This window comes from Globicephala melas, chromosome 17 (assembly GCF_963455315.2).
Source record: "Globicephala melas chromosome 17, mGloMel1.2, whole genome shotgun sequence".
Taxonomy (NCBI): domain Eukaryota; kingdom Metazoa; phylum Chordata; class Mammalia; order Artiodactyla; family Delphinidae; genus Globicephala; species Globicephala melas.
The window spans coordinates 34,570,579-34,590,104 of NC_083330.1; the positions used below are offsets into that span (position 1 = coordinate 34,570,579).

The 19,526-nt window shown below is 35.2% G+C and overlaps 1 protein-coding gene across 2 annotated transcripts in view; it reads left to right on the forward strand.

Moving 5' to 3' along the window:
• NECAB1 (N-terminal EF-hand calcium binding protein 1) overlaps positions 1–19,526 on the forward strand; it is a 276,794-nt gene that overhangs the window by 168,053 nt on the left and 89,215 nt on the right. The gene's annotated exons all lie outside the window — the stretch shown is intronic.

The window sequence follows — 19,526 nt, forward strand, 5'->3', positions numbered from 1 at the left end:
AAGGCTCAGGAATTGGTGGCACTAGTTGTCACTGGGAAACAAGGGGAATAGTAAGGCTAAAACAAGGTGACCTATTAGAAATCTGAGTAGGAAGCAGTTAGATTCCCCCGATCCCCTGTTCTTCTCTACCCAGCTAAGCAACTGTGTCTTTATCAATCCAGGTAGAAAACATACCCTTGTTCTCTGAAAAGGTAAAAGAGAGCCCTGAGGTGGCGTCAGTCATAGCTGAGGGATTAAATAAAAGTTTATATACTGCATGAAAAGACATCCAGCTCTTTTCCGTAACTTAACTCCGAGTGTGGCAACCAGACATATATCCTCCTGGCAGAAAGGAAGAGGTTGTCTCTGAGAAGTCTAACCAATACAAGAGAAAAGACCTATGAATCCTCCAGTGATGGAGCTTGGCCTGATCTCTCCTCCCATTGTGTAATCAGCTTGTTTGTACCCCATCCTTAAATATGCAGTCAGCCAAGTGCCATCAAGCTTCTTACAGGAAAGAAAGAGACCAAAACAAACTGAAAAAGAAGAAGGAGGGAGGGAGAGACTAAGACAGCGTTCTATGCAGGAAGATGAAAACTTCAAGGTAATGTCCTCAACCTCTTCCAAGAGATAAGAGAAGATATAGCATCCATGAAGCAAGAATAGTATGACAAACAGTGGGCAACCAGAAAATAAGAAAGTGCTTTTGGAAATTTAAACAAGAGAGCAGAAATAAAGACTTAACAGAATTTTGGAAAATAAAGTTTAAAAAGTCTGCCAAAAAGTAAAGCAAAATAGTAGATGAAAAAATGGAATATCAGTCTAGGATCTCCTATATCCAAACAACAAATTTCAGAAAAAGAAAACAGGAAAAAGAAATCTAAATACATTTTCTCTTGACCTCTTCAGGAACATTTGGAAACTGTATAAAATTTTATCCCTTGGGACCTTCTCTCCAGAAATGGTAATTTTTAAAACCTCTGCTTGATATGGCTGGCTTCTCTTTGTTTAGATCTTATCTTAAATACAATGTTCTCATAAAGGTCTTCTCTGACCATCTTGTCTAAGAGAGGCTGTCTTTTTAGAGTAACTCATTTGTTCCTTGCTGGCAATTATCAGCATGAGTAACTATATATTTTTTTGTTTATTTGCTGTCTATAAGGAGGGAGAAAGGCAGTGTCTTTTTTGAATACCCAGAGTCTAGCAATTGAAATGAACCTGACAATTAAAATGAACTCAATAAAAAATTATTGATTGGCTAAATAATTGATGAAATAGATATTCATACAGCTCCAAAGGCTAAATAATTTTGTGCCTAAAAGAAAAATTGTTCCTAAGTTCATTTAGGAAGCTTTCAAATTTCTACTTAATCAAGGATAAGCTCTTTGATTAAAAAAAAAAAAGAAAGAAAATCAGAAATAGTCAAAAATAAAATTAGAAAGGTTACTTGCATGGTATCTCAAAATGAGTGAAACACAGGAGTTTTGACATTTTTCAAACCACTGTTAAACTGACATTTTCTCCATACTGTCTAGCACAAAGAACGCTTCTGACTGAAAAATCCAGTATTTCTCTTTTGAGAGTCCTTATATATTTTTACCCAGATGAAAAGTCCTGTCTCAGTAGGAAGGGCTGACTGTTCTAGGTTTTTAAGAAAAATAAAATGCAAGCCATTTGTGGTCTATCTTCACTGGCAATACATTTGTCTGCTGTGTGAGAGAATGGACAAAATGGGTTCCAGCTGCTTAACTTAAATTCCAGGAGGTAACTCAGGACAGATATAATCTGTTAACATTATTTTCCCTTCCTCCTCCTCCTCCTTTAACCCCAGCCCTTTGATAGATCCTTAAAGAGTTACCTGGATTATTTTACTTTGCTTATTTTTCTGGAACAAGCACCACAGGTCAAGTTTCAAATGGTCTTGAAAGCTTTGAAGGTAGCTAAAACCAGAACTTCCTGAATTTGAATTACACACACACACACACACACACACACACACACACACACACACACGCAAATTGGATTTGTCAATTTGTTTTTCTTCTTTCTATAATGGGGTGATAAGTAACTTATACCATCAGTATGTGATGTGCTTGTAATCTCAAAGCACATGTAGAATTCTGATGCTTAAGCTAAAATTTAAATGGGGTATCCTTAAGGCTTATTAGTAAGGCTTAAAAGGAGATTATCATAAGCTAAAATGAAGAATGGTGTTCTTAAAATAATTATTTAGGGTGTGATGGTCACGTTGCTGAATGAAGCTGCATCTATATAAAAAATGCATATATATACTATTTAGTTTTCTCCTAAAAGTTATTTTTCAAATAAGCACATCCTCCAATACATCAATGATTGTAAGAAAAAATAGACTTGAGTCCTAGCATTGCTGAGCATCTGTCTCTCCCTTGCTTCTTATATCTGCCTTTGGGATCCAAGTTGTTTGTCTCCCTGGCATCTGTAGATGTCTTCATTTCAACCTTTCTATCTCTTCTCTATCCCTATTTCCTTATATTTAGCATATGGGCCTCCCAGGGCTCCGTAATTCTTTCACTAGTTAAAAATTATAATCATTTCATTTATGAGAAGTCTTATTATAAAGAAAAGAAGAAATAGCAATAGGTCTCAGAATTCCTATCTGGGTAAAACATCATTAATTACTATTTTTATATTGGATTTATCCTTATAAATTTCCCTTATTTCAGGCAAAGTATAGGTGCTGAAATACTACCATGTATGGAATAGTGAAACCCTCTTAAGCTCATGGAAGAAACACCCTCTTAGGCTTATAGAAGTCAGGCACTTTCATTCTTCATTATAGTTCCATTACAATCCTTTTAAGTATGCATTAAAAATAAAATGAAAAATATATTCTTAGACTTCAGAGCAACCATAGGAAAACATTTTCCAAAAAGCTTATTTGACATCCCATTTACTCTTTAAAATGATCTTTCGTGTAATGTGTTTAGGGATGGGAGACAGAGACTCAGGGCATGGAAAATAGGAGAGAAATGTCTTGAGGTTGCAAATTTGGCTCTATAGCAGAGAAGCCCTCTGTCAGGCCTAAGCCTTAGAATCTCTTTCAAACTTGGCCAGACTTTTGCCCAGCCTGACAAAGGGGAATCCCAGGTCCTTGGAAAGCCTGCTTCATTAAGTCATGGATGACAGAGTCTGCTAGGAGACCCAGGTCTCCTGAAGGAGTCTGAAGTATTTGCTGACTTATAAAGTGAGAATCCTGGGCAGAGGAACTTGCCATCTCTGTCTGGGGAAGGAGGGAGCAGAACTGAGATCACCTGACCCAGCTCATGTGAGTATGACTTTTGGGGTAATTTAAAGGTGAGATTACGGGTAGGGTACAGACCATGGGGTGGGTGATTAGTTCAAGCAAAGAACATCAACAAAGTGGTAGTTAGGAAGGTAAGGGACAGAAGCTCACAGTGAAGTCAGAGCAGGCTCAGAACTTGGATTGGCACCCACTTGGCAACCGTATCATTAGTTTTTTCTATTGCCGCAGCCCTGCCAAATTACCTGACCACTGACTTACATCTCTGAGCCAAGTTACCAAAGTCCAATGTGTCTTCTTTCCTATTAGTGTAAGGCTAGAGTAGCTTTGACCAAAAAGGGAATGAGAATTAACAATAAGTTCCAGCTAACATTTATATAGTGCCTTAGAGTTTTCAACATCCTTTAATACACATTATTTCATTTATTTTTTGTAATATCCTAGTGAGGAATGTTAGGCAAATGAAAATAGACTTATTTCAAAAATGTGGAAACTGAGTCACAAAGTGCTTAGTTGATTTATTAATAAAATAAATTTAGTGAGATTTAAGCCAAGTGATTTTCATTTGAAATTTTTTGAGGTTTATGTGACTCCATATTGAACGTATTACAAACATGTAATTCTAAGTTGTATCATGGCACAAAAAATTTCTGTTGTTAGATAAATTTGCTCTTTTAAACGATTAAACTCTTCAGAATTTGGCTGTGGATCAGCAAAGGCTGGAGACTTCCAGCTTCTCTGATAAAGTTACTTTCAATTTTGAAAGTGAACAAATAGGTGTCCAGAGCCTAGGGTAATATATGAAAGAAGTATGTAAGAAATTATAGACAGAAGTAGATGATAATTAAATGCTAAAATAATTAAATGCTAAAATCAAAAGATGAATGGTACATATGCAACATTCTAGACAAGGAAGTTCATACATTTTAAAATACATAGTCTAATGTCATCAGAGAAATAGATGTAGCTTTAATTGGAAAACAAGGGAAGTTACATGCCATATTTAGCTTTTTACTTGGAGAATAAATATATCCAAAAGAAAAGCTAATATACCTGAGACCAATAAGCAAAAATATTGGTGGCCCTCTGAGCTCTGGGTAGATTTATAAAGGATCCAATAGCATCCAAGTAGAAGTCCAACTGATTTTTTTCCAAATAGCCACCTAACTATTTCAACGCTTTTCATTCTTTGTCTACTCACTTAAAATACCATATTTACCATTTGCTGTATACATATTTATACTTGAGTCTGTGTCCAAGCTAAATGTCCTGTTCCACTGATAAAACTGTATATTCTAATTTTATTAACACATTGAATTCTTGCTTGAATACTTGGGTATATTTGGAAATGTGAAAGTACAAGTCTACCCTGGTTGTTCTTCTTCACCAAAGAATTGTCTTTTTTTGGTTTGTTTTGCCATTATATAAGTTTTATATTGTTTTTTCCAATTCTAAGGAAAAATTCCATGAGAATTTTTATTGGATTTGCATTCCTTTTGTAAAGTGATTTTGAGAGATTGTCATCTTATGCCTTCCTGTGCAGGTACATATATATTTCTTCATTTATCCAAGCTTCCTTTTAGGTCTCATTAAATTTTTTGATACTTCATATAGTTTCAAAACTTGTCTTGTTCAGTCAACTTATAGATATTCTATATTTTTGTCGCTTTTATAAATGGTCTGCCTCTCCATATTCCTACCTTTATATTGGTGGTATATTGGAAAATGATTGATTTTTTTGTATATAAATTTGGTAACTAGGTTAGCTACTATCTTGAGTAGCTGCTCCATCTGTGACAGTCTATTTATCTTCATTAACTGATATTACAGGCTTGAACACTGAGATCCATTGCCATTTAGTGAAAGGACCAACCTATCTCATCTGTCTTCCAGAGAAATCTAACCAGTCGCTACATTGTCTTGAGCTTTCTGGCTCACTGTATCCCATTTTTCTAATCTGAACTTTAAAGCTTCACTTTATGCCTATTGTTATTATGTAAAGTTTCAAAATCTTCTTCAGTGCCACAAGGCCATAATAAGTTGTGACTCTACATGTAAAATCTTATATCTTAGTGGAACAAGATAATTTCCCCGATTATAAAATAAAGCTTTAAAATGGTTTCACAAAATACAACAAATACAAACTTGTAGAAAGCATAAATAGATTCTTTATATTTTTATTGGAAGAGGAAAAACAAATAATAAAACCTTGAACAAATAACATATTTAATTAACTGATAATGCATTAATATGCTATGAATAAACTTGATGTTCAAAAACAATAGTCAGATAAAACTTCAGTGGGTGGAGGTGAGACTTAAGCAAGAAGGTGAGAATGGGCAGGACTTTAATAGAGAAAGAAGCTAGAAGAGCCTGCAGGTCTTTGACCTTTTAAGTAGGCAGTTTTGGAGCCTGGTTCTGCCAAAGGCCTTCATTCATGTCCACAAGAGGCTATGGTTTATCAGTGGATAGGGTCTGGTTATGTTGACTGCAGTTTGTTACATTTTACCTTATTTACTGTTTCCTGAATGAGTGTGTAAGCAGCAAGCAGTGATCTTGCATATAATCTTGAGTTGAGAGGACTTGAAAAAAACAACTTAACAAATTCCTAGAACTGTGACAGTTAGAGGCTCCAGGTAAATCTCTGGTGTAACCCAACGCCATAGGGATCCTTATAAATAATCCCTTCTTTTTCATGATCATTTTTTATTTTTAGACAATCCTACCAATCCTTTCAACTCTACTCCCTTTCCTTCACCAAACCAGAAAAAAGATATGGTGAGAAATTATTGTATTTTGTGTCATGTACTTCTTATAGTTTTGGAGCTGTTTATTTCCTTCATGGGAATCTTTTAAAATTTATCTTTATTAAATCGCTGACTGGAACACTTATGTTCTTAATAGAAGTTGGGAGTTAATTTTCAGCTTAACGAAGTAATGAGTACAAAGTGTACTACTTTATTTAAACAGAAAAGGAGGTTTGCTTAAGGATATATCTCTGAACTACAGTTGCCTTCATGAAGTAATAACCCTATTTCTGAGGAACTGATCTTTGTAATGTTCAAAGCTAGATAAGGTAAAGAGAAATTAATACAAACATTTTTAGAGGATACACAGCTCAGCATGTGATTCCTTCTGTCATGAGAGTAAAATTTGATATGTCTCATTTCTTTTGCCTAAAGTGTAAAAGTGCAGAGGGAAAGATTAAAACTTGGTCTGTGCTGTATTTCTCAGATCCAACAGGCATCAGTTATTATGTTGAAGTTGTTCTTTCCCTTTCTTGTTTGCTATTGCATACAAAAAATGCTAAATATTATTTGAAGAATATTTACTTTTTCCAGAGCCCTTATTTGAATAGTATATTCAAAAACAAAATAAATATGTAGTACATTATACCTGTGCTTCCTGTGTAGCTACAAGGCTCATGACCACATAGTGTTGTATGATGTCCCCTTTGGAATGATTTATTTAGTGATCTGACAGTTGTGTGCTAGCACATGGCCTGTAGCTCTAATGGCCCTATAGGGCTGTAGCATGGTCTGAGATCTCTGGTGTGGTTCAAAAGTGACACACTCTTAGAGTTTCTTTGAACATGGACAGTATTCAGTTTTAATTTCTGTTATAGATCATATTCACTTTTCAAGACATTCACTAGCCCTGTAAGTGGCTTGACTTCTGACAGTATGGGAAGGAGTTTGTTTTCATTAATTTTACACATATGTGTCTGAATACTAGCTGTGTGTTTTACTCTGTGAGATTGAATGTCTATTCAGGCAATCTCTTAACTTTTCTTTTTAAACCAGAATAATAATAATAAAGCTAACATTTATTGAGCAATTACAACTTACCAAAGACTTTGCCAACACTTTTAGTTTAGTATCTTATTTAATTCTAATATTTTATTAGGTAGGTTCTGCTTTGTTCCTATAGTGAATAAAGAAACTGAGGAAAAAAGTGTTAGGTCATACAGCTAAGATGTAGACAGTAATCTCAAAACTGATGCCCTATGAATTTCTTCATAGCTTTTTTGGCTTGAATCTACCATGGTTTCTAGTCAATTTCTTGAAAAGATGACAAAAAACCATGATTGGTTAGAGAGAAAAGAAAAAATATTTTAGGACTTGTTAGTTATAACAGTTATCTACTGCTGTGTAACAAATTTTTTCCCTAAATTACCAGTTATTTCATGCAGTTTTTGAGGGTCAGGAATTCAGGAGTTGCTTAACTGGGTGATTCTGACTCAGAGCTTATAGTCAAGATTTGAGTAAGAGACTGCAGTCATCTGCAGGAGCTTGAGGAACTGCTTCTGAACATCTGTTGGCATATTCAGAGGGAATAGAGAGTCAGTCATGTAGCTTTAGTTCCTCATCATGTGAGCCTCTCCTTAGTGCAGCTCATATGACACGGCAGCTGGCTTTCTCCACAGCAAGACCCAAAAAGAGGAAAAGACAAAGACAGGCAAAAAGACATACAGAGAGAGATTAAGATGAGAGAGAGACTATGATTATAATATAACCTTGGCAGTAACATCCTATCACTTCTACCACATTCTGTTCATTAGGAGCAAGTCATTAAATCTAACCCTCCTCAAGGGGAGGAGAATTAAACTCCACTTATTCAAGGGAAATGTATCATAGAGTATGTGTACATATCTTTAAAACCACTATAATAGTTCACTTTTAACTGTGTTTGTGTGTGTTGAGATGGAGTGGTGAAAGGGAATCTTTACCTGGTTTTTTTTCTCTATTAATATTTGCCTCCATTAAAAGAAACCAAATAGATTTTTTAAAACCGACATACATGTCCATTCCTCGTCTTAGTTGAGTATTAATAATGCTGAAAGATAGTGAGAATCAATTATGTTTTTAGAACTGTGCCTCAAGCCACATATACAAATGTATGTATGATGAAATAGGTATCAAAAGAGCCAAAACATGCATAACAAGAGAGGAAATACATGTTTATGTGTTTGAATTAATATTAAAGATGACTAGTCTAAAATAAGCTTTTAAGGAAGTATTTCATAAGTACCAGCTTTCAAAGAGTGTTTCAGTTTTTTTTAATAACTGAAAATCCATGACTTTTAGGAATGACTCCATTCAGTCACTCATTCAGCAGAAATGCTGTGCTAGGAAGTGGAAAGGAATCTAAGTTTTACCACACAATGTCCTCAAGAGGCTTACCATAGAGTAGAATGGGTAATGCAGGACTGTCGTAATGCAAAACTTTGAACAGATTTGATAAGAATGGTTCAAACCATGTGGTAAGAATAGAAAATAGGAATGCATCTCTTTGTCCAGCTAATCTGGAAAGTTACCAAGGAGTAAATGGCATTTCAGCTGAACTTCAAAGAACAGAAATCTCTGTCTATGGGTAGAGATTGCTGGAGTAATAGTGGGAATGGAATTCACTTTCAGGAAAACAAATAACATAAGCACATGTGTGAGAAACAGTGTATTTTCATGGAAATACAGGGAATCATGCATGCTTGAAGCATAAGGCTATTTTGGTTGCTAGTGGGTGTTCAGGCTGAAAGGCAAACTGGTTGGAAATTTAGTTTAATTGTTAAGCAGTGGAGGGATATTGAAAATTTAACTGAGGGAATATTCAGTACAGTGGAGGTCAATTAAGAGAGCTCTTACTTCTCTCATATATATTTATTTGTTTTCCCAGCAGTAACCTCTAAATTCAGGATAATATTTACTCCAGTCATAGTACTGATTTTTATTCTTTTAAAGAAAAGTTACTGTCCATTCTGCAATTTTGTGCATATTTATGTGTCTGTGAATTTAGGTGATTTTTATGAATTCTACAAATTTTTCAACAAGAATTACATATCCACACGGAAAAAATATAATGCAACTATTTTTTAAAATAACTATTTTTAAAAAGTGTTATTCTCGATCTGATTATTTTTTTCGTTGTTAACAGTCAAAATGAATTAAGACAAGGTTGCCAGCACTGTTTTCCTATTTGGATATATTTTTGTGTGCTCCAAAAGTAGTGGATAAAGACCAAGAATTTTTGGCTTACAACAGCAAAGTTATGCAAAATGTTCAGAAAATATTTATGTGAGGATTTTTCTTTCTTTTCTCAGGAATATCAAAATATGTAAGTGATCATTCTTTCTTCCTCACATGGTCATATCATTTTTCTGTATTACTCTGAAAATCAGTATCTCAATTACATGAAATGTGGGTAGGTGAGGGAGTAACTCACAGGTATTATCTCTATTAAAGCAGAGAAATGCATTTTGACTTGCCTTATGATTCAGTCAAATATGGGCAATAATAACAATCTTATTGTAGTAAACATGTGTTAACATCATGACTTCTATCTTAAGAAAAACATTATATCACTAAATATCACACCTATCAAATTTTCTTTGTAATATATACAATATTTAAAATGACATTATAGCAATAAAAATATTTTTTAAATGAAAAAAATCACTCATATGACTAACACTCAAATGAAAGGGTTAATTTCAAATTTGTGTCCCCTTCAGTTCTTTGTCACCTTCCACTCTTTCTTTTATCCCCTGTGGTAGAATCAATCACCTAGTCCCAATGATTTAATCTCTTTAATATTGTTCACATCCTCCTCTCTCAACCCACTCTCTGGACCATGCTCGGCAGAGTTGCCATGATTCTAACTGGAATTATTTGCCACAGACACCAAATTCATTATTCTGTTCCCAATGTTGTCTTTAGGTCATGCTCCATCCTGCAGGATGAGAAATCTTTCTAAAAAATAAGACTTTCCCTCATTTGCCTAAAACTTTGCAATGGCTCTCCACTGCTCTCAGGAAAAAATCCAGACTCTTTGCCCAGGGCACACAAGACTTGGCCCTCTTGTCCATCTGGCACTGCTGTTCATCTTTCCAGTCCCACCTTTAGCCAGTCCTATGTGATTTCTGTCCCAACCATACTCAGCCATTTACTACCTTGAAGCATCTTACAGTGCTAGGGCTAGTTAAGCCACTCAGTAACATTTTTTGAAATATATTAGATCACAGGAAAGGCTGTGCTGCAGGTCACTGCTGATCTTGTATCAGGTGGAAGGGAAGAGGGGATCAGTGACTGCAATACAGTTCTTGTCAAGCTGAGCGGCAAAGTGACTGTTCATTCCAAGGAACCAGGGAAAACGTGAGGAGGGAGCAGATTCACAAAATTTCCACCAAAAATTGTTTCTAAAATTTGGAATGTTTAGCTGCCCAGGGCAGCAACATACTGTTTCTGAATTTACCAAAATGTGAAGTGAGAACTGCCTGTCTCTAGCCTGCCTGTGTTCCATTGGTGCCAGAGACATTCAGGGCTCCCTGGCAAGGGGCCAGAGACATTTTGTAGCCAGCTGGAGAGGACTGAAAAAAAGAAAAGGATTAGCAGTTTTAATTTTAGTGCTCATACAGTTTGTATTTTATAAAGGATGCCTTTTTTTTTTAATTAAGTCAACATCAAGTTTTCTCGTGGTTGGATTTTTTTCCTTAGTCCATTATGTTGAACTTGCCTTTAAAACAGTTTTTTCTATGACACATCTTCAGTTCATGATCTTCTGTTCTGATATTTGAGAGCTATAACCAAGATTATAATGTGGCAGAACAGGGTAGGTGCAGGTGAGTAATATTTTTGGAGTTTCTTAGAAACAGAAGCCTCATTTTCATGCTGATAAAAAGCAAGGAGGAAAAAGAGACATATAGCATAAATTTCCTATAAAGTACATTGATAACATATTTAGTTATATGTTTTTTAACAGTTCTAAACACTTTTTTCCCACATAAATATTTTTAATAATGATGAAGTAAAATGAGCTTGTTTCTGGGAGAATTTCAGTCTGGTGAATGCATAGAAGTGCATGTATATCCCTGAGTGCCAGGCCAAACTGCTACTTATGGGTAGAGACACACATGAGTATGTGCAGGTACAAATGTCTGTCAATAACAGAATTATCAAAATCCAACAGAAATTAATTCATAACAATATAGGAGAATAACTGAAAAGGAAGCACAACTCTTAGTCAGCCATCTCTTCATTTATGTGATCAAAACAGATCATTTGCAGTGATAGATTATATACTCCTACAACCCCCTTGGAAGTACAAAGGATATAAATATCTTCAGGAGCAGAATCCAATGCCTCTGAATCCTAGAGAGAAAACAGGAAAAGTAGCTTCAACAATAGGAAACACAGACTTGTTTTGAAAAGCAATAAGCAAACAAACAAACAAACAAAGGGTGTGGTGCGAAGGGCATAAGGATGCTTTCTCAATCCAATTTAATAAGCACACTAGGAGCACCTACTACATTCAAGGTGTAACCAGGTCTTAAGCACCAAGAAGATTGTAATAGGAAACAAAAGTTACCCAAGAGTGATGATAACAAGAACACTTTTATTAATAACTATTCTACTATCTTGATCATTGTGTTACCAGATTTTTTCGGCTGATAGAAAAAGTGATTGTTGATCTAATAAAGAGAAACAGTAGGAAATTTTGTAATCCCCCTTCTCTGTGCCGCAAAGTATTAATGCAAAATAGTCAACTCTTCAGCCTCTTTGCAAAGATGAGACTACTGTGAGGATGGACCTGTGGCCATAGGAAAAGGGCAGTAACTGGAAGGAGCTGTTTTCTTCCTTTAATTCTTACTCTCCACTCCCTTTTATATTTTCTCATGCATATCAGAGTCACAAGTAAAGCTCAATGAGCTGATTATCGGTAAAAGAATAATTCGTCCAAGTTACTCATTTTAGACAAACCATTATGTAGAGAGTCCATATTTTATGGACTAAGAGAAATTTTGAAAATGAGTCTTAAAGAATTAACAGGTAGAAAGTAGCAATAAATGTCCCCTACTTCAATTTCAAGCTAAATTCTTGGCAACTCTTTCTCTTCTGTTCCCAAAATCTTCATGGAGATTGTTTGAGGAGGAGTTAGGATGCAAAGTCACTACCACTCCTATTTGCAATTCCGAAATCCATAAAGTTCTGCAAACTGAATGCTTTGGCTTTCTTTTTCTTGTTGTTTGTTGTTGATGCTGTTTGATAAGTTTAGCACCTAAATTCACTTGGTAGCAAAACCTATTTTAATATTCAGTATTGTGCTGCAAAAATATCAATATAGTCATTGGGTGCTGGGTGCTGCCCCAGACCCTGATAAGGATATTATATGATACATGGTATATACTATTACCTTTCTAGATTCTGAAAATTTCTGAATTTTGAAACACATTTGGCCCTGATAGTTTCAGTAAAAGATCGAGTTGAGATGGCTATATCATTGTATATGGTATGGTAATAGATTTCCTAATTAGTCTTTCAGACCACCAGACTGTATATTTCAGCAATGCTGAAATGCAATACTATCTTACATTAGAAACAAACTACCAATTCTTTGAGAAACTCATTGCATTTCAAGAGCAGCATAACACATCATGAATAGGCAAATTGAAAACTGACCCCTGGGGCGATGGGGTAAGCATGGATGGATCTATTAACCTTTCAAAAATGACACCCTTATGAGACTGGACTAATTATGTTTGTGGCAGGTGTACTGGCATGTAATGAATTAAGAATGCTTTCACTTGTAGGCTTAATTTACTAAGAGGAATCAGGAGCTACCTTCTGAAAGTCACTGATGACAGATCACTTAGATGGCTTTGAGCATAATCAATTGGTCTAAAGAATAATTCCTTTTATATTGCTACAAGATGAGATTAATTATTGCTTCTTTACAAGTTTTTTATCCTCTGTAGTATTCTGGAGGAACTTTTCTACTTATAACCTGTATCTTCTTAGGAGGTAAAGAATGTGACCTCAAAATTGTGTCTTACATCTGGAAAGTCTCTTTAATCAAACTACAATTAAGAAAAGCCCATAATCACACACCTAACTATGGAGCTGCATTTTAAGCAGATGAAAAAGCTAACTGCTAAGCCTTAGAGCTCTCAATGAGAATAAGTTCAGATAGAAAGGAAGTCAAGATCTCACACCAAGGCCCTGTATGCTCTCTCTTCCCCTCTTCCACCCACCACCACTCAGGGCCCCAAATCCGAATTTAAAAATATAGCCTTGTAGGACCACTTATAAATTGATACCAATAGTTCCTCATTCACTGAAATCAGACACTATATTAACAATTAGGGACCTGCATAATCACAGAACCCTGAAAAATGAAAAAAAAATAATATTTGGGTCCACCAAGGGTGAATATTCCCAGAAGGTCTAAAACTTCATTAGTAACTGCAGCTCCTAAGGAGTTCTTCTCAGCCATGCCAAGATGACTGAACCCAGATTACTGCTTGGACTATACTCCCTTCAGATCCCTGACCTCTTTTCTTGCCTGATTCTTTGCCTCTTTCATGACTCTTGATATCTCATACCCACCTGACCTTTTCATACAGAATCTAATGTAACTCTTTATAATAAGGATATCTGCTATTTATTGAGCATTTAATACATATCAGCTACTGAGCACACATTATTTCAACTAATCTTTTAGTCCAACTGCATGAGTTTCTCTTACAGCTAAGCACCTGGCAAATTGTAGGTACTCAATCTTGTTTCCTCACAGCTCACTTCACCTCTTCTAATAGTTCATGTATTTCATCCTGAGATTCCTTTATCTGACCCAACCAATATTTATGGAGTGCTGTGTCTGCTCAAATCCTCTGGAAAGCAGATGCCAAGATGGATCTAGGAGTGCAAGAAATTTGTTGGGAGAAATGCCTCTGAAGGGTAAAGGGGAGAGGAAGCAGGAATAGTGGGAAGAAGCTTTGCACTATGATGCTGATCTGACATCTGGAAAAAGACATGAAAGTTGAGCATGAAATACCTCTAAGTCCTGACCAGGCCAATGGGGAGCCCCAGAGCAAAGCCTGCCCCAAAAGGAGTTCCACATCAGGCAGAAATGGCCCAGCTCTCTAACCTTCACTATGTTCAATCATTAGTTAGGAATAGCCTGGAGAGAATGTGGCTTCAGCATTAACATTTCAGAGGCTCCCTAAGGTATAGTAGCTGGAGGCTGTCAAATAAGTATGTTCTTTTGACAGGTTTTCTCTGGTAGCACCTCTATGGCTGCCATAGTACCTACTATATACCAGAATATGATTTCAGGATCATGGGCAAAGATTCACAAATTCTTAAAAATTCACCTTTAGCAATCCATTTCTCTTAAGTCTCAAAAGCAAATGTCCATGGGAAGGGAAAGACCTAATATCTTTGTTATCTAATAACTTAGCAAAGGATAGTGGGAAGCTTGCTAAGAGTAAAAGGATGGGATCCAAAGTTTCTGAGCTGGAGAAACTCTGAGACAGAGAGAGATGTGCAGAAAGGGATAGTGACTGCATCAAAAACAAATTGCCTAGGTCTATATCTACTGATGCTCATATATCATCCTTGGTGTATATAATACTATATAGTACATTTGATTTTTGTGTATATTTATTATACCCTGGTTTGATCCAGAAAGGTTTACAATGCTTTTTTTCTTTGTCATAGGAAATATGTAACTCAGGTAGGTCCTTATTCTTGATACAGTTTTATAATGAGGATGAACATTATAGTTCTTAGAATATTCTGGAAATATTCTGAGACCCAGTGTTGACAGTATGGGAGAAGGAAACCTAACATTCCTCCCTAGAGTCAAATACACTAGTAAGAATAATCAGTGTTGCTACGCAAACACTGACTACCTGATGTGAAGCTTTGAAGATGACATTAGTATTTAACTGGGTACTATAAAGGTATCCTCTCTAATTAAAAGGAATAAAACCTTCCCTGTGATTTTCTCTGGGATTCTACCGTTTGCACATTTTCATTATTAGAGTTATTTTCTTCATTCATTAAGAAAATAAAAAGTTGCTCATCAGCAAGGCAGCTGACTTTAGTTCTTATTTACCGAAGTGGTAAGATTCAAGGATCATGTGAAATATCAAGATGCACGCAACAGAATGATCATAATTCTGTAATCTGTATCTCCCTGCATTGACCTTTTTTGAGACCATAGAGCAAGAAGAGAAGGGTAGAGTGGGTACAAGAGAATTGCTTCAGCTATGCAAAGAAGAGGAAAAATAGGTTCTTTTCTTTCCAACCAGCATTAGACGAACCAGTGAACACAGACTTAGCCTGTTCTGGGGTGGAAGCTGAGCCCAGTGCTCCCATTTCATAGATTTGAGGAAACAAACACATGAGAGTTAATGGACTTACCCAAAGTCACACTGTGAGTTCATGGCCAAGCCTGTCAACATGGAATCATGTCCTCCATGAGGATCAAAAAATATTATTCAGAATTTGGTAGAAATACTCAAATCAGTTCCTCGCAGTCCAATCACTAAACTGTTAACATGGGGCCACTTCTGAGCATAATGAAGATTATTAACCTTCCAACTACAGGACTCTACATCTGTTGTCATAGCAAAGGAGCAAACTCTAAGCTTCTGATTAAAATATATCCTTTTGTAAGAAACCATCAAGATTCTTATGAGTTTCATCACTGTCTTATAGTCTTTTCATTTTCCATAGTACCCCAAGTGTGGAGCTCAAAATGCCTAATCGAAATTTGCTTTTTGTTGTTTACATAAAAAATGAATTAATTTTGCTCTATCAGTTTCTTGGTTTTTTTTCAGCAACATACTTTAATCATTCTAAATATTTAAATGTTTTTATTTCAGTGATGAAAAATAGATTGATGGATAATAAGGTTATAACTTTTTCATTTCTTCTAAAATCTAAATTAGCATCTAATATTAAGGTTTTTGAGTGTTTGATTCAATACAGAACACAGAAAATCTATCTCAAATATGAAAGAAGAATATGAAATTATAATTGAAATAACTGGCAGCCTGGAGATACTCAGTTCAGCATGGACTTTGATGAATCTGTACGTGAAGGCCTTAAATGTTTCTGAGAAAAACCTTCTGAAGATGACATGATTTGTGTCTGTGATCAAGAAAAACTGATTTTCAGAAATTTATGCTGCCTTTTTGCTACTATCAGCTTAAATAGAAGTTTAGCTGCAATTTAGATGACATTTCCCCTCCATTTTAATTGCTCATTCTTCGCTCTGAAAAGCTTTCCTTCCAGAAGTGCCCTTAAGGGCAGTTTTAGAGTCAAGAGCCTCTGCCCTTCACAGCCTCAAGAGGCTGGAAATTGCTGTTTCTCTCCACAGACCCAGAAATGATCAAAAGGAATTTTGTGTTTTAAACACTTTTTGATATGAAGCAGCAGGAAAAAGACAACTGTATTCTAGTCTACTCTAGGAGGGCTGTGAGAACTTGAACAAGTATCCTTAATCTATACCTCATTTTGGAAATGAGAAATTTGTATTCAGTGCTCCCTTTTAGCTCTATAATATGTTGTCTTTGATTAGCTGCTTGCCTATGAAATTCAGTGACTTTCTGATACTGAAGTTTATTTCTCAGATCAACAGACTATAGATACCATGTTCTTGTTAATAATTAAATATCTCTCTCTCATGCCAAGTGAGACTTTTAGTAGTTAATATTCATTTTGTAGGGGAATGGAAATGTGTCCTAATTAGTAAACCCTATGCGTAGTTAGTGTTTGGCTAAAACCTTATCTGTACTTTATCAGTGTTTTCTGTGTGTTAATGTAAGATAAGTGTTCGTGAAATGAATGCATTTTAATCAATAACAACTGCAAAATCAGGCCGTTTTATTTCCTTTTTAAATGCACCTTACACAGTTGTATTTACAAAGGGATATTCAGTAAATAATAGAGTTACTAATCTACAAATTTTATTCTTTTTTTCCCCAAAGTAAAGATTAATCAAGGAGCTTGAAAGTAAAGCTTTACTTTTTTTAAAAAAAAAGATGCTCTGTGTGTGATAAAAATCAATTTGAAAATAGAGGTTTGGAAATGTTTCTTCTTTTTAGTGTTTCTCAGACTTTTAAAAAATGTATCCACTTATTTATCTATTTATTTATTTTATTATGGTAGTAACATGGGATCTATCCTCTTAAATTTTTAAGTGTACAGTACATTACCATTGGCTATAGGTACAATGTTGTACAGCAGATCTCTAGAATTTAATCATCTTGCTTAACTGAAACTTAGGCCTGTTGACTAGTAACTCCCCATTTTCATCTCCCCCGCTCCAGCTCCTTACAACCACCATTCCACTCTTTCATTATTTTAATTTGCATATTTTAGATACCTCATATACATGGTGTTTAGGAGGAGAAAAATTACAAGTGGATGTTACCCTTGAGGTATTTCATGTGCTTAAAAATGACATTCAAAAGAAAGTGTGTGAGCAGTAATGTGGAAAGCACCCTATTTTGGGAGAAGAAATTTTGATTATATTTTATTATCAATATCAACAAATATATTGAGCTCAATTTATGCAGAAATATAGCTCTGGGCTCTTTATACTGAAAAAAAAATGACATTTGTTTCTGTGTTACACTCCAGAAAAATGCAGACCAGCAGTTAAGAAGACAGTATATGAGAAGTGGTAAAAGTTACTAATTTGTATGTATTTCTACTGCTTGCCAAACAGTCCTGTATTTTACAGCCCATATCTGTCTATTCCCATAACCTCTCAAACATGAGAATAGTGTACCTCCACCAGACTGGTTCGTACACATATCTTAACCCTTTTGTTGTAAAATAAAATGAGAAAGAGAAAAGCCACAGAAATCAAATGTGGAACTTAATAATTATACCCTACCACTCAGATCAAAATTACAAACTTACCAACCACCCTAGACCTTCCATGTGCCTTGTCCCAATTATAATCCCCTCCCTCCCCTGTAAATAATGACCAAACTGATCTCTCTAGTAATCATTTCCTTGCATTTTATTATGGTTTCATCATACAAATGTTCATCCCTAAAAGCTATAGTTTATTTGTGCCCATTTTTATGTCTGTTAAACTCTTTTAATTTGCAGGTTACCTTGAAATCCTTTAGAGAGATGCTCACCATCTAGACTGCTGTTGACTTCTGATGGTACAATTCATCATGTTCTTTTGAACTCTGTTTTTACTTCAAATTGTCAGCTGAATCCAAAGTCTCATTTGACAAGACTTTACCTGATAGTGTGTTATCTCATCAGGAAGCACATACTATCTGATTGTCTCTTTTGATGTTCAGTGCCCAAATTAGGGGTCAGAAAACTTCAGCCATCTGCCAAAATCTGCCAAGCACATGTTTAATATGGTCTACAAACACAGCCAGACTCATTCATTTAATAATTATCTATGGCTGATTTCATGCTATATTGGCAGGATTTGTGGCCTCTTGGTTCATAAAGTCTAAAATATTTACTGTGTAGTCCTCTCCAAAATAGTTTGCCAGTACCTGGCCTACATCATTGGTCTTTATGTTGAACACTCTAGTAATTTAGGCTGTATGAAGCTCATTCTCTAGTTGATTCCTCAGGAAGAGATCATGTGAACAATTTAATCTAAGTTTTTACATATTGACAATTTTTCTGTGCACCTTACACTTAGAAGTCAATTTTCCTGATGTAAAATCCTTGGCTTCATTTTCTTATTGTATACCTGAAATATGTTTCTATACTTTCTTCTGGTAAAAAGGCATTGCTTTTGTAAAGCCTCAACATAATCTAGGTTTTTTTTAACTCTGAGACTCATTTTCTCTTTATGTGTAAGTACACAAAGACTTTTTTCTTTGCGTTTAAAGTCCAGTAATTTCACTAAAATATGTCTTGATGTGTTTGTTCTGAGTTGGTATTCTTACACATGTAGTATGGCTTTATACCTAATTTCAAATCTTTTTATTTCAGAAAAACATTCTTGAATGTTAGATTCTAGTATTTGTTCTGTTTCTTTGTTGATTTCTACACTTATTCTTTAGGAACTCTAAGTATTTTGGATCTTCTTTGCATATCTACAATATTCGTTACTTCATCTCAAATCCTTTTTGTTTCTTATCCTTATTTTCTTTTTTCTTCAATTTTTCATTAATGTCTTTTGTCTCATTTTAAAATAGTTGGTTATACTTTTGATCTTTTTGGTGGGCTTGTCTTTCTGGTGTGCGTTCACTGTCTGCAGGAATGTGATTTTGCTCATATCCCTTTTTTATAATAAAATTATATAGAATTTGACCTTAATAATTTTCTATTGCCTACTTTAAAAAAATACTAATTTTCCTGGATTTTTCAAAGAAGGTTGTATTCAGAATAGTTTTTCTGAATTCACAGACCTCCCTCTTGGTTATCTTGTAGTATTGAAAACTATAGTGTCTTTTCTTCTGAGATTTCTGGCTCTGTACCTCTCCCTGACTTTT